The following is a 16,321-nucleotide window of genomic DNA, read 5'->3' as shown; positions in this document are numbered from 1 at the left end:
ATCAATAGGAGACAGGTGTGTAGTACCCTGCATCGGCCACTAGGTCATCAATATCTAATCGGTCTGGGTCCATCAGCCGGCACCCCAGCCGATCAGCTGTTATTGGTGGCCGGAAATACTTGCCGAGCTGGACGTCTTCTGGTAGTGGCCGCCGCAGGGTACTACACATCTGTCTCCTATTGCTTTGAATAGGAGACGGATGTGCAGTACCAAGCTTCGGCCACTACCAGAAACCTCAGCTCCGCTTCGCAAGTAAGTACTACCGGCCGACTGATAACAGCTGATAAGCGGAGGTGTTGGGTGTCTGACCCCGACCGATTAGACATTAATAACCTATCCTAAGGATAGGTAATCAATGAAAGAGTAGGAGACAACCACTTTAAATGCAATCCACCTCTCATCTGAGAACAGGATTGAGATGAATTGAGAAGAGCGCATCACTCTGTCTTCACTATCATTTAAAGGCAGCTAGCACCCATCAGGAGCGATTGTTTGCACTGATCCCGTCTATTTGGAGCATTGGCATGTGCTCATAATTAGAAAGCAAACTGCAGCACTCGTCATATGAAGGGGCTGGCGCTGATTCTCCAAAGCAACGGTAGGGTCAGTGCAGGAAACTGTAAAGTCTGCCAACTGAGCTTGCCGGAGCTTGGTGCAGTCTGACACTGTCAATGGTTTGGAGCGCAAGCATTGGACCCTTCCATTGACGTGCTTTGTATTAATAGATTTGTGTGCTCAGATACCCTGACAATCATTTAAAGGCAGCTCTGCTCAGGAGCACTGACATGTTCCATAACAGAGGTTGTAGTGCCTGCATATCAACAAAGAATTATCTGACCCACACAGAGATGTGCTCATAGAAGCGTGGGTGGTAAAAGCATATTAGAAAATGTTTTTGGGGGGAAAAAATTACTAAAATAGGTAATCAAGACAAATATATAAAGAATTGGAACCTCTGGAATAAATTTCTAAATTCTAACTTTTTACATACCTTGTTCCATGATCATACTTGACCTGCCTGTGACTATAGGAGGTGAAATATGTATTTAATTTGTAAGATTTTCTCACTTGTGATTGTGGTCACTACTGATACATTAAGATGGAGATCAAACTACCCTTTTTTCCTTTCTCCATGTCCTTTGATATATTCATAAGTAGTCATTGAAGATATGCAACAATGTTAACAATATAACCCGAGATTTGTAACCTTCATGTGTTGTTCCTTTTTATTGTTTCATATAATAAAGAATTAAAAAAAAGCATATTAGAAAAGCGATTGTTATGAAGAGTTGTGACATACGAAAGGAGGTCAAATAATAGAAAACCCATTTAATGCTCGTTGTCTAGGTGACCTGCCACTGCTGCAGTCTTGGTATTGTGGGTGAGCATGCTCAGTGCTTAAAAATAAATAATGTTTTAAGTAGAATAAGTAGAACTTGTAAGCATTGATCTTAAACTGGATGGGACACAAGGTCTGACCAGCTTAAGTGTCCCTGTGCTTTTCTGGAGCTGCTGTAGGACTGGAGAGTATACACTTTAGACCAGCAATGCAACTGAGCCAAACTATCAGCATTCAAGAGGCTGAGGTTGTGTTCTCCCAAAGATGAAACTTTAGAACAACTGTTCAAATGTAAAATATATTAATGCATTTTAAATCCTATACTAGTCTGAAAAAAAAAAAAAAAAGCCAGCATTTTTGGTGTCATCTGGTCAAACAAATCTAGAGGGATACAAAAGTAAAAAACCTTTTTAGTTTTTTTAAATAAAAAAAATGCATGAAATTCTTCAGTTATTCCCTGAATGCATGCAGGAGCAAAGGGTTAATGGGACAATTAACTAAAATTAAATCTTGTCACTGATGTTTATCAGCCATCAGAATTTTCTGCATATTCCTAAAAGTAATTTGCAGTTCTATTCCATCTTTGGCTAATGCCAAGTTTGCTTACTCCATAGGTAAAGCCTAATGTCGGCAGGGTACAACATTAAGTCTTCCACTTGAGCCTGTTGTTTTAAAGATAATCTGTCAGTAGGATCAACCCTCCTAAGGGAAGAGTCAGATGGCTGTATAACTTTGACAATGATCGCAACACACTGCTCGGACAGGCCATCGGATCTCCTGATCCGCGCATGACCCCATGTATTTGTAGTGGAATCTTTAAAGGGACTGTCAGCACAGAATGACTGTTCAAACCAAGTACAGGTGCTCAGTGCTTAACGGCGGGGCCAATTATTTAAATACACCTGCTTGGTTTCCATCGATCTCCACCCTTCTCTGTTCCTTTAAAGGTAGAGCTGTCAATCAAAGACTAGAGGGGTGGAGATAAAGGGAAAACAAGTAGGTGTGAAGTTGTATTTAAATAATTGGCCCCGCCGTGCAGCACTGAGCGGTGGTACCTAATTTGAACAGTCATCCTGTTGTTCTCTGCCTACATTAGGCTCTACCCATCTGACTCTTGCCAAGCAGTTTATATTGACATGCAAGTCATAGGAAGCTAAATAAAATGATACCTTGATGTCTTATTCCAGAGAAATCCATGTTTTTATATGTAAATGAGCTGTTCAGGCTATGGGCCGGACACTGATCTGCATGAAAATCTGCCTCCAGAGCTTATTTTCAATGAAAGGGGGCATTATCACTGTGAGACATGTAATGACTGACAGCCTGCTCTCCTAATCTGCATGTCTCGCACTGGTAACGCCCCCTTTCATGTAAAATATGCTGTGGAGGCAGCTTCTCGGGGAGATCTTTTCTCTGGCCTATAGATCTTAATAGCTCATTTGTATATAAGAAAAACATGGATATCTCTGGAATAAGACATCAGATTGCAGATATCAGGGTATCACTATATTCAGCTTCCTATGACCTACATGCCCATATTGATGTCTTAGGATGGTTGATCCTACTAGAAGATTCCCTTTAAACTGGACATGCATATGAGATTGGCCAAAGGTTCATGTATTTTCAACTACTAGAGAGGAGAAAGCCATTGCAGGATTCTTCTGGCAGCAACTTGCTTCCTATGAAAACGAAAGGATCTGACTTTGAAATTGCCCAATTCTTTTCTACCCTGACATAATCGGTTGGGCGAGATTCGTGAAGCCTCCATACACATCAGGTGGTCAGTGGGTTTGGCCAACTTTCATCTAATGTTCATGGTGTCCGTTACAGGCACACTCAGAACAGTGAGTAGGAGGGGGGCATATCTGAGGTCCTGAGACACAGGGAAACAATTCCTAATATTTTACTTAACTCTAATATTAATTTAAAGCAAAGTATGGTGAGAAAAAGGCTATGTTCACAAGCAGATTTTTCACGCTGCAGATTTTTCAACTGGCTTTGCAAGTAAAAATCTGAGGCGGATTACACCTGCAGCAAAGTAGATGAGATTTTAATTCTACTGAAAATAAATTTCACATCCCTTGTAAGTTTCTGTGGATTCGTGAGTCAGAGAAATCTGCAGCAGAAATTGATGCAAAATCCGCATCAGATTTTTTTTTCTGCCTTAATAATGATATATGTCAATGTACAAGATAATCTTTGTTCTTGAATTAAAAAGCACTGCTTCTAAAATGGACTAAGTCGAGCTGATTTTTTGGACTGTTGTATAAAAGAAAGTCTAGAAGAGAGCAGGCATTACATGTATGTGCGGTTATATGTTTGTGTCCTTTGGAATAAAGCAGAGCTGCTGTAAGAGTTTGATTCCTTTGTTTTGCATAATACAATATATGGGGCTGCTGGGAACATTTTCTCGGAAAGCAAGAATTACTGGCGCAAGCTCTGACTGCAGGGAAATTTTGTTTGATACATTTTAGCATTTAAATTACTAAAAGAGCCAGGCCCCTTGTTCTACGCATTGGTGCCATTCCCAGCGATTGAGCCACCACCTTGCAATATACCATAAATTACTGTTGTGAGAAAACTCCTGTTGTGATCATTGTTTCCTGGTAGAGTTGTTTTTGCTGTGTTCAGTCATTTAAAACCTACTGGAATGTTTTTGTAAACTTTTTTTTTTTTTTTTTAACTTTTAAGGTAATTTTGAGTGATCAAAAAACAATGTACATTTTTTTTTTACAACAAAACTATAAAAGCTGATAGCAACTGATCCATTTTATTTTTGTTTTCCTATTGTTTAACAAAAAGAAAATACCAATGACCACCTAAATTAATAGCATGATGTGACGCTGAGTCACTTTCCACTGACAAGCCGTGAGTCTTGATAGTCAAGGAGTCCGAGGTCAATATCCAGGAGGGTACGTCATAAACAGAGGCAAGAGACAAAGGCATAGTCAGGTAATGTGGTCCGAGGTCAAAATACCAGTAAGATAGCATATCAGAACAAAGGGTTAAACAGACGGATGGTCAGAACAAGGACCAAGGTCAGGCAACAAAAGATCAACAAGCAAAACACTAGGCACAGAAAAAACCAACCACACTTAGCTGAAGCTACATCTGGCAGAGGTCTAAGACTAACAGCTCAGGTAAGTAGCTGGGCAATCACATGGAGACAGCCCAGCACCTCCCAGCCTCAGATTGGATGGCCAAGCAGCAAATCAAAACACTGACAGCTTTAGCACGCCCCTGCACCAGACTGGACACTGAGCTGTCAATCAAAACACTGACAGCTTTAGCACGCCCCTGCACCAGACTGGACTCTGAGCTGTCAATCAAAGCACTAACAGCTTTAGCACGCCCCTGTACTAGATTGGACAGTAACTACATCACAGAAACACTGAGGGGTAGAATCGTGACACATGGTTCCTGGATGGGATGTACTGTAGCCATATTGTGTTTCATGAAAGAGAACCTGACAGCTAATTCATGGTGCCCGATCGACAAGCAGCATGTATCTGATGCTGGCTGCATGATTTCAGTCATATGTACAGTACCTCATCAAGAGAATGCCAAGAGTGTGCAAAGCAAAAGGTGGCTACTTTGAAGAACCTAGAATATAAGACATATTTTCAGTTGTTTCACACTTTTTTGTCAAGTATATAATTCCACATGTGTTAATTCATAGTTTTGATGCCTTCAGTGTGAATGTACAATTTTCATAGTCATGAAAATACAGAAAAATCTTTAAATGAGAAGGTGTGTCCAAACTTTTGGTCTGTACTGTATATATCTCTGAAACGCTGCGGTGTTTCAAGGAAGATCATCAATGGAAACACCAAGCAGTCCAGTAACTAATACATCCCAGGAATCAGGATTTCTTGCCCTATGTTATGCTGCTCTCGTATTCTATAGAAAGAACCTGCTGACAGATTCCCTTTTACAGTACCATGCTCCACTGATTCCTAAAGTAAAATGGTAAAAACTAGGCTTTTTTTTTACATATATCTAAAGATAATTGATAAAAGTTATTTTAAACATAATTTAGAAAAATATAAAAAAAAACTTTAGTCTCCATTAACTTCCCTGCAAATTCCTAACTGTAGCATATATAATCTGTGCCAATTTACCCGGTTATTCTTTTTCATTTGACTTCTAATAATATATCTTCAGTAATACTTTTAAAACCCGTCCTTAGGGAACACTTAACATGGCAAGACTTTATTACTTCCCTGCTGCCTCGAACAAAGTAGAATTATTAAGCAGCTACTGCTGAATTTCCGAATCCTCATATTAGTAGCCGCGTTTGCTGTGTATTTCCTCTATCATAGGCTTATGTTAGTTTAGCCACCACAGAAACTGTATAGAAGTGGTAGTTCAACAAATATCTTTCCTTCAAAATGAGAAAAAGGGCATCTTGGGGATCAAGCTATTGGTAAACTTCTAAAGCAGTATGAAACCTTAAGTACTTAATGTGAATAAACTACATGTCCAAATGTTTAATTGGAAATGTGAATTGACTCACCTCCATTATGTAATGGAACTACAACCTACAGAGAGCAGTAACATGAAAACAACAGGGATGGCTAGATCTCTTTGCATTGGCACCTGTCAAGGAATGGGATATATTAGGCAGCAGATGGATGGTCAGATCTTGAAGTTGAAAAACTGGCAACTATAACCTTTAGCTAAATTTTGATGTCTAAATAGCTGGCTCAGAGAATTTCCAAAATGGCAGGTTTTATGAGTTATTTCCAGTTGTAGTGGATAATATGTACCAAAAGTGGTTAAGAAAACAACTGGTGAACTGGCGACAGTACTGGGCTTCTAATGCTCGTTGATGTGCTTGGGCAGGGAAGAACAGCCACTCCGATCCTGTACCACAGAGAGTTATTACAGCACAGATTGCAGAAAGGTTTAGTGCTGGCTGTGATATAAAGGTCAAAAATCCGCTGGCTCAATATAATTAATGTCTCATACCTTAATAAAGCCGTATTGCAGTTATTCCCTTTAACTGCTAATAGTCCATAATATAGAAAAAATGGCACACAAAATTATCTTCATAATGTTTATATTAGAAAACCCGTTGTATTTCTAAACACTTTCAAATAGAATTCATTACAATCACTACTGTGAACAACATATCCACACTGCACTCAAGTGGCTTGAGAAAAGGGGAGATCTACCGAAACGTCGCCGCAGGTGGTCAGCGTCTCTGCCCTCCTGTTCATCTCGCCGTAGCGCATGGACAGCCCGCACCGAGGATCTAACTGCTGCTTGGAAGCTTGGATAAGCCCGCAGTGCAGACTGGATACGTTGTTCACATTGGTAATTATAATGAATTCAATTTGAAAGTGTTTGTAAATACATAGGATTTTTCTAATATAATGCTATGAAGAAGATCATTTTGTGAGGCTTTTTTCTATATTATGTGATATAAAAGTGTCAGAAAACAGTATATTAGTTTGCTGTGCATGGCATTGAATGGCTTCCGAATAAGAAGTATCACTTCGAAACGCGTCAACCAGGATTTTGAAATATTTCCTTTGGCACTTTCTCCTCGGATGATACATTTATCCTCGGATGATACATTTATCCATTTTTAATGATGTGGATTTTCCTTTGAATCATGTTTTTACTGATGGAATACTAATGGAATAAAGTTTGCATTTCCCTGAAGTGCTGGATCAACTCCCTTCTTTTTGTGGACTGTCTTTCCTTGAATTTGGATGGGTGAGCCGATCACATCTTTTTTTTGTTTTTGAATGGCCATAGGCTGGTAAGCGTGCCCATTCTGAGTCCTACCAGAGAAGGCGCCTACAGTCAGTAGGTGGCCTGGTCTGATGTAACATGATTTCTATAATGTGCATGGGTAGTTGTGAATCTGCGTGCGTGTTGCTTACGTAAGAATAAAAGATGCACAGAAGTATACTTTGAGAAGCAGGCAAGCCAGCAGTCAGAGTGATACCCTTGGCTACAAAGCCTTGAGTCCTGGCATTTACAGTATGTGGTTGTCTGACATGTACCACCTCCCTAAACATTGTTGTAGACAAAATACACCCTTAAATAGTAACAGTATTCCATAATGGTAATGGCCACTATCAGCACATTTATGTGCCATACTGCAAAAACTGTAGGAACATGATAAGAGTTGTGTCATCACAAAATAACTGTTCAAATCAAGCATATGCGTTAAATGCACCCTTGACATGGCCAAACAGTTCTGTGCACTCTCCTACCTCCTTGGTCTTCATCTATCTATGGCTCCTATAATGCCAAGATTGTACCGAGTGCATGTACTTGGTTTCAACAGTTAATTTGTGCTGACAGAGTACAATTAAGGTGTTTCTAATTCCCCACATCTAAAGCTGACAAGCATATGTGGGATGTACAGTAAAAAGTCTGATTCGTGCAGGTCTCATCTCTCAACTTGGCCTTTGTACAGTTGTGGTCAAAAGTTCGGAGACTGACACAAATTTTGATTTTCACCAAGTATACTGCTTACCGTATTTTTCGGACTATAAGACACACTGGACCATAAGACGCACCTAGGTTTTATAGCAGGAAAATAGGGGAAAAAAATTTAAGCAAAAAATGTAGTCATGATGCCCTGTTATGGGGGAGGGGGTCTGCTGCTGACATCCTGGTATGCATGGCACCCCTTTATCCCCCATACTGGTATGCATGGCACCCCTTTATCCCCCATCTTGGTATTCATGACACCCCTTTATCCCCCATCCTGGTATGCATGGCACCCCTTTATCCCCCATCCTGGTATGCATGGCACCCCCTGAGCCCCCATCCTGGTATGCATGGCACCCCTTGAGCCCCCATCCTGGTATGCATGGCACCCATTGAGCCCCCATTGTGGTATGCATGGCCCCCTCTGAGCCCCCATCCTGGTATGCATGGCACCCCTTGAGCCCCCATCCTGGTATGTATGGCACCCCTTGAGCCCCCATCCTGGTATGCATGGCACCCCTTGAGCCCCCATCCTGGTATGCAGGCACCCTCTGAGCCCCCATCCTGGTATGCATGGCACCCCTTGAGCCCCTATCCTGGTAGGCATGGCACCCGTTGAGCCCCCATCCTGGTATGTATGCCACCCCTTGAGCCCCCATCCTGGTATGCATGGCTCTCCTTGAGCCCCCATCCTGGTATGCATGGCACCCCTTGAGCACCCATACTGGTATGCATGGCACCCTCTGAGCCCCCATCCTGGTATGCATGGCACCCTCTGAGCCCCCATCCTGGTATGCATGGCACCCTCTGAGCCACCATCCTGGTATGCATGGCACCCTCTGAGCCCCCATCCTGGTATGCATGGCACCCCTTCAGCCCCCATCCTGGTATGCATGGCACCCTCTGAGCCCCCATCCTGGTATGCATGGCACCCCTTCAGCCCCCATCCTGGTATGCATGGCACCCTCTGAGCCCTCGTCACGCTGCCTACAAAAAAAAAATAAACAATCATACCTCCTCTCTCCTGCAGCGCTGTCCCGCTCTGCTGCCGACACTCTCACTGTGTGAGCCGCGCATGGCAGGGCACGCATGGCGTCCCTGCCATGCGCCCTCACACAGTGTGAGACGCTGTGCTGGAATAGTCACTGCTCCCCACGCCGGGACTCTGTGCATGGGAAGCAGTGACCATTCAGTCTGTTCAATAGCCGACACACTGTACCGCAGCGCGGCTCCTGCTGCCACTCTGCGGTCAATGTGCCTGCTATTAAAGACCATGGATATTCACTACAACCCATGGGAGTGGGTTGTAGCGAATATTCATAAGTTTTAATAGCGGGCACACAGACCCCAGAGCGGCAGCAGGAGTCACGCTGCAGTACCGTGTGCCGGCTATTAAGAAAAATGAATATTCATTGCTCTCCACGCCCATGGGCGTGGGGAGCAGGGAATATTCATTTTCTTTAGTAGCGGGCACAGTGTAGGCTGCAGCAGGCGGCCTCCTTTGCCACGCTGATCCCCGGCTGCTGCTCCCCCACACCCTCCACCACGCACAGACAGGTATATAGTATTCGGACTATAAGACACACCCCCCACTTTCCTCCAAAATTTTGGAGGAAAAAAATGCGTCTTATAGTCCGAAAAATACAGTAAGTGGTTTTAGAGCTTTTAGTCAGATGTTTCTTTGGTTATTGATATACAATTATAAACTTTTCATAAGTTTTTACACTTTAATTGACAAATACATGAAGTCTATACAAAGACTCAATATTTACTGTGTTGACCCTTATATTTCAAGACTTCTGCAATTTTCCCTGACATGCTGAATATCAGCTTCTGGGTCAATTCCTTACTGATGACAACCAATTCTTGCCTAATCAGTGCTTGGAGCGTATCACAATTTCTGTGTTTCTGTTTGTCCACCCTCTTTGTAAGGATTGACCACGGGTTCTCAATGAAATTGAGGACTTTGCTGGCCATGGACCCAAAATGTCAATGTTTTGTTCACTGAGCCACTCAGTTATCATTTTTTTCCTCGTGACATGGTTCCATCATGCTGGAAAAAGCATTCTTTATCAACAAATTGCTCCTGGATAGTTTGAAGAAGTTGCTCTTGGAGGTTCTTTAGATACCATTTTTTATTCATGGCAGTGTTCTTAGGCAAAATTGTGAATGAGCCCAGTACTTTGGATGAAGAGTAACCCTACACATGAATGGTCTCAGGATGCTTTACTACACCGCGTGCAGAATTATTAGGCAAATGTGTATTTTGATCACTTTGATACTTTTTATACATGTTGTCCTACTCCAAGCTGCATAGGCTTGAGAGCCAACTACCAATTAAGTAAATCTGGTGATGTGCATCTCTGTAATGAGGAGAGGTGTTGACTAATGACATCAACAACCTATATAAGGTGTGCTTAATTATTAGGCAACTTCCTTTCCTTTGGCAAAATGGGTCAGAAGTGAGATTTGACGGGCTCTGAAAAGTTCAAAATTGTGAGATGTCTTGCAGAGGGATGCAGCAGTCTTGAAATTTCCAAACTTTTGAAGCGTGATCACCGAACAATCAAGCGTTTCATGGCAAATAGCCAACAGGGTCGCAAGAAGCGTGTTGGCCAAAAAAGGTGCAAAATAACTGTCCATGAATTGAGGAAAATCAAGCGTGAAGCTGCCAAGATGCCATTCGCCACCAGTTTTGCCATATTTCACAGCTGCAACGTTACTGGAGTATCAAAAAGCACAAGGTGTGCGATACTCAGGGACATGGCCAAGGTAAGGAAGTCTGAAAAACGACCACCTTTGAACAAGAAAAATAAGATAAAACGTCAAGAATGGGTCAAGAAATATCTTAAGACTGATTTTTCAAAGGTTTTATGGACTGATGAAATGAGCGTGTCTCTTGATGGGCCAGATGGATGGGCCAGAGGCTGGATCAATAAAGGGCAGAGAGCTCCACTCCGACTCAGACGCCAGCAAGGTGGAGGTGGGGTACTGGTATGGGCTGGTATCATCAAAGATGAACTTGTGGGACCTTTTCGGGTTGAGGATGGAGTGAAGCTCAACTCCCAGACCTACTGCCAGTTTATGGAAGACAACTTCTTCAAGTAGTGGTACAAGAAGAAGTCGGTATCGTTCAAGAAAAAGAATGATTTTCATGCAGGACAATGCTCCATCACATGCATCCAACTACTCCACGGCGTGGCTGGCCAGTAAAGGTCTAAAAGGAAAAAATGACATGGCCACCTTGTTCACCTGATCTGAACCCCATAGAGAACCTGTGGTCCATCATAAAATGTGAGATCTACAGGGAGGGAAAACAGTACACCTCTCGGAATAGTGTCTGGGAGGCTGTGGTGACTGCTGCACGCAATGTTGATCGAAAACAGATCAAGCAACTGACAGAATCTATGGATGGAAGGCTGTTGATTGTCATCACAAAGAAAGGTGGCTATATTGATCACTAATTTTTTGGGTTTTTGTTTTTGCATGCCAGAAATGTTTATTTCTACATTTTGTGCAATGATATTGGTTTATCTGGTGAAAATAAACAAGTGAGATGGGTTTATATTTGGTTTTTATTAAGTTGCCTAATAATTCTGCACAGTAATAGTTACCTCCACAAACAGATATCCTCCTAAGATAGCCAAATCTAAAAAAAAAAACACTATAACTTCCAAAAATATTAAGCTTGGATATTTATGAGTCTTTTCGGTTGATTGAGAACATAGTTGTTGATCAATAATAAAAATAATCCTCTAAAATACAACTTGCCTAATAATTCTGCACACAGTGTATTGCTATGACAGAGGACTCACGGTAGTGCTCACCTTTTCTTCTCTAGGCAATTATTCTTCCAGATGCAACCTAAAGAGATGAACTGGAATATAAGTTGGTATGCATGCAGTGTGTAGGCGCATGTTCACACTGGCCACTAAACAGACAAAACCTAAGATAAAAACAAAATAAGCAAATATCCTGCAGTCACCTCTTTAGGTTTTTGTTTCTGGTTTTATGCGCTTTGTGCAAATAAGTGTGCGGTCTCCCTTTTCTGTGAGCTGGACATTCCATTCATATAGTTCCCTATAGCCGGGTCTCAGTCCTTCTCGGTCCTTATTCACATCTACGTCACTTGACATATGATAAGGTTTTAACACTAGAGGTTAGGACCCGAATAGGGTCACCCTAACGTGGTGGGATGGCTTTTACGTTTTTTTTATATCTGCTTATTTTGTTTTATATTAGGTTTTGTCATTCACAAATATGTATAAGAACTCTGCCATGAAAAAAAAATGGTATGTACTTATCATCCAAGAGCAACTTCTCCCAACTATCCAGGACCAATCTGATGATGAACAATGCTTTTTCCAACATGATGGTTCAATATGTCATAAGGCAAAAGTGATAACTAGGTGGCTCAGTGAACAAAAAATTTAAATTTTGTGTCCATTGCTCAAAACTTCCCAATTCTCAATCCCATTGAGAACCTGTGGTCAATCCTCAAAAAGCGGGTGGACGAACATTACACAGAAATTGTAATAAACTCCAAGCACTGATTAGGCAAGAAAGGGTCTTGAAAAATAAGGGTCAACACTGTAATTATTGAGTCTTTGCATAAACCTGATGTATTTGTCAATAAATATTTAAACCCTCATGAACTGCTTCTAATTGTACTTCAATAACCATAGAAACATCTGCCTAAAAGATCTAAAAACACTGAAGCACCAAACTTTCTGAACACCAAAATGTGTGTCAGTCTGAAAACTTTTGGCCACGACTGTACACTTGTCCAATTATTCCTTTAGTTTGTCTGTTTCTTTTGGAACAGACAAATGGAACAGATAAACAAGATTAACATCTGGTGCATTCTTGCTTCCAAAAGAAGCCAATTGATTTATACGGAGTCTGTATAGTTTCCGTTTTGTTTTTTGTTTTTTTAGAATGAAAGAAAAAGTTCTGCAGAAAACAGCAAGCGGTTGCAGTGTGTGAACACAGCCTAAGGCAGGGGTGGGCAATTAATTTTCCCAGGGGGCCACATGAGAGACTGTGACAGTTGTGAAGGGCTAAGTCAACATGCTGAACTTAATTTTGCTCATCATTATTATTATATATTAAATGGGTTGGCCATCTTTAATTTAACAGTTGTGTCAGAGAAATTTCCTATCATATAGATATGACAGGTACTTCTGCCTTTGCTAGTCCCCCTTTCCTCACTGTCTGCATGGTTTCAGACTCGGGTCCATAAAATGCCATTATACGGACAGGAGAGCTGTGAGGAAAGCTGCACTAATACGTGCAGCAGAAGAACCTGTCATACTAATATAATAGTGAATGTACAAATAATCATGCCCCCAGCACATCCATTTTTATTGCCTAAAGTGGTATTCTCAAGTTTAAAAGTTATCGCCTATCCCCTATTAGTTTCTGATAGCTGTGAGTCCGACCTCTGTGGAACCCACCAATCTGAAGAGACCCCGCTGAATGGAGTGGATGTCGATCATACACATTACCCCTCAATTCATTCTTAATGGGAGCGCTGGAGATTGCCAAGTGCAGTGCTCAGCTGAACTTTGTCGCTCTTATTAGAATGAATGTAGAGGCAGTGCACATGATTGACCTTGCTCCATTCAGCTGGGCTCTTCAGATCCCCAGTTTTCGGGACTGGTGGGGGCTATGGTGGTTGGAACCCCTGTATTCGGAAAGTTATCCTCTATCCTTTGGATAGGAACACCCTTTTAATTTAGGTATGTTGATTAGTTACTACTGCTAATGCATGTTACTTTAGTGCTTATTGTAATCTTATCATGTAATCCAAACCATATAATTTACTGCTTGTTTATAAAGTTTATAAATCACATTGCTCCTGTTATTTAGCCTTAAGTATATAAGTATTGATGTACCTTGATCAGCAGCTTCCCCACACACACAGTATAATACTTACACAGCCCCCTAGAAATAGTATAATGTCCCCACAGGCCTCACACACAGTCAGTATGATTCCCGTACATCCCCCATACAGTATTATGTCCCTCCACGCACACTATGATGTCCCCACAGCCCCACTGGCTGTATCTTGGCCCCATATGGTATAATATCCCCACTGTCCATCACACACAGTATTATGCCTCAATGGACAGTCTGATGGCTCCACAGTCCCACATACACACAGTATGATGCCGCCACAGCCACTCTACATCACATGATGGCCACACAGACCTCCACAAAGTATTATGCACCACAGCTCCTCCACACAGTAGGATGCTTCCCACAGCACCCACACACAGTATCATGCCCTTACAGCTTCCTCACACACACAGTATCACTGTATGATTCCCCCACAGCTTCCCCACACACACAGTATGAGTGCCCCCATTGCCTCACCTCACACACAGAATTTTGGCCCCCACAGCCTCCCCTCACGCAAATATGAAGCCCTCAACAGCTTCTGATCATGCACAATACGATGGCTCCCTTAACCCCCCACAAAAGGATAACAACAGCACCCCACAGTTCCCCCCCACAAGTACCAACTGTCAATAAAAAACAAAAACTACTCAACTAGCGCTGTTTCCCTGATGTGATGCTTCGTTGTGTACAGCATGTGGACTGAGGCTCCATGCAGCAGGTGAGGCTAAGACTCAGATGCGCAGACTAAATGGTGGTAGAGGAAACAAACAGCACCATCTTTCACCATTGTATTCAATGAGGAGGGTGCAGATACAGTAAGGATCCAGACCTCAGTGGAGGGGGTGATGAAGTAGGGGGTTGGTGTCATTCAGCACAAGACACCCCCAACTCACTGGCGGTGCATGCCTATTTCCAGCTCTGCAGCTGTCATGGTCCACTGGCCAGACAGGAACATCCCAGGGGCTGGATGGGGCTTGCTGGTGCTATTTACCCAGGCACTTCTACATCCTAGAGAAGTAAACTACAGACTGAATGCAGATCTGTGGTACTAATTTGTTGAAGTGTTGGATCGCTTTTAGAAAAACACTGTACACTGTATTAAAAAAATATATATATACAGTTTTAAGTGTCTGAAACTGTTTTTTTTTTTTCAAGAAACAGGCAGATATTGATTGACAGCGCTCGGTAGCCTGCAGACATGAACTAATCATTGATCAGAATCACACCCTAACATAAGTAGAGTTAACTCTGAGGATATATGAATGGTGAAACCGTTCAGTGATGACAAAGATAATGATCAGAGAGATGGCTGCAGGACTGGAATCTATCTTGAATGCATATCATTGATCAGGGCAGAGTGATAAGGTGAATGGCTTAGCAAAATTAAAAACAAGATTGTGTCTGCTTAGGCTATGTTTACATGTCCAGTAATCTTCCATTAGAACGGATCCAGCAGCAATTCATAGAAACATAGAAAGGTAGGCCTCCAAGGTCATCTGGTCCAAGCCCCTGCTCAATGCGGGATTCACAAAATCATTCGTTGGCAAAAAAGTTGTGCAGACACAACTTTTTGTCAGTTTTAAAAAAAACTGATTTCAGCTGGATCCATTTTTAACATTGAAGTCTACAACGGATCCATTAATTAGCCATCCATTATCTACCATTTTAAACTGATCTAGTAAGCAAAAAAACGGATCCTTTTCAAATGAAAGAAAAAAGGATGGTTAATTAACGATCCATTGTCTATAGACTTCAATGTTAAAAAAAATGGATCCAGCTGAAATCTGCAGTCTGCCAGGCCATTTATACAGTGGATCACCTGTGCTGCCCCAGCGCAGACTGCGCAGCGTGTCTTACCCAGTCCGGGCCCCCCCACTTTGCTTCTGCTCACCGGGCCCCATACACCAGTAATGGCAGTAATGCCCTGATGGCGGCCCTGTCTGCCAGGATGGCTGTTCCACTAGCATTCCCTTACAGCAGCACAACATACGGGGATGTTCTCTGTCCTATTAGCTGATGGACAGGTGGAAATTTGAAGTGAACACTATAGAAGGTGACATTCTCTTCGTGTATTTTTTTGGTTATTGAGCTCAGTATGACAGTTGGTGACAAACATATTTCTTTAGTTTTGCAGGTCCTTACTGCTCTCTAAATGACATGAATGGCACAGAATTATCCGTCTATCTCAACCATTATTGCACCCAGTTTAGCAGCCTGATAGCAGGTCCAGGCTTCTCTGACTACTCTGACATTTACATGTGTTTTTACATGGGCTGGGCAGCCTTTTAGCATGTGAATGTATTGTTTTACTATGATTTTAGATTCACCCAAACGCCTGCTCAAAGTTAAAGAGGTTGTTCACTACTTTTACATTAAAGCCCTATCCATAGGATAGGTCATCAATGTCTGATCGGCCAGGTGCCGACACCCGGCACCCCCATCGGTGACGGCCACCGACCGGAAGTACTTACTTGTGGAGCTTGGCCGTCTACTTGTAGTGGCAGCCGCAGGGTACTACACATCCCCCTCCTATTGAATTGAATTGACGGCCAAGCTCCACAAGTAAGTACTTCCGGCCGCCGCCACCATTAACAGCTGATCAGCGGGGGTGTCGGGTGTCAGACC

The sequence above is a fragment of the Phyllobates terribilis genome, unplaced genomic scaffold (assembly GCF_046119375.1).
Source record: "Phyllobates terribilis strain yellow unplaced genomic scaffold, ASM4611937v1 Scaffold_2__4_contigs__length_985480577, whole genome shotgun sequence".
Taxonomy (NCBI): domain Eukaryota; kingdom Metazoa; phylum Chordata; class Amphibia; order Anura; family Dendrobatidae; genus Phyllobates; species Phyllobates terribilis.
This window is presented reverse-complemented; position numbering follows the sequence as displayed.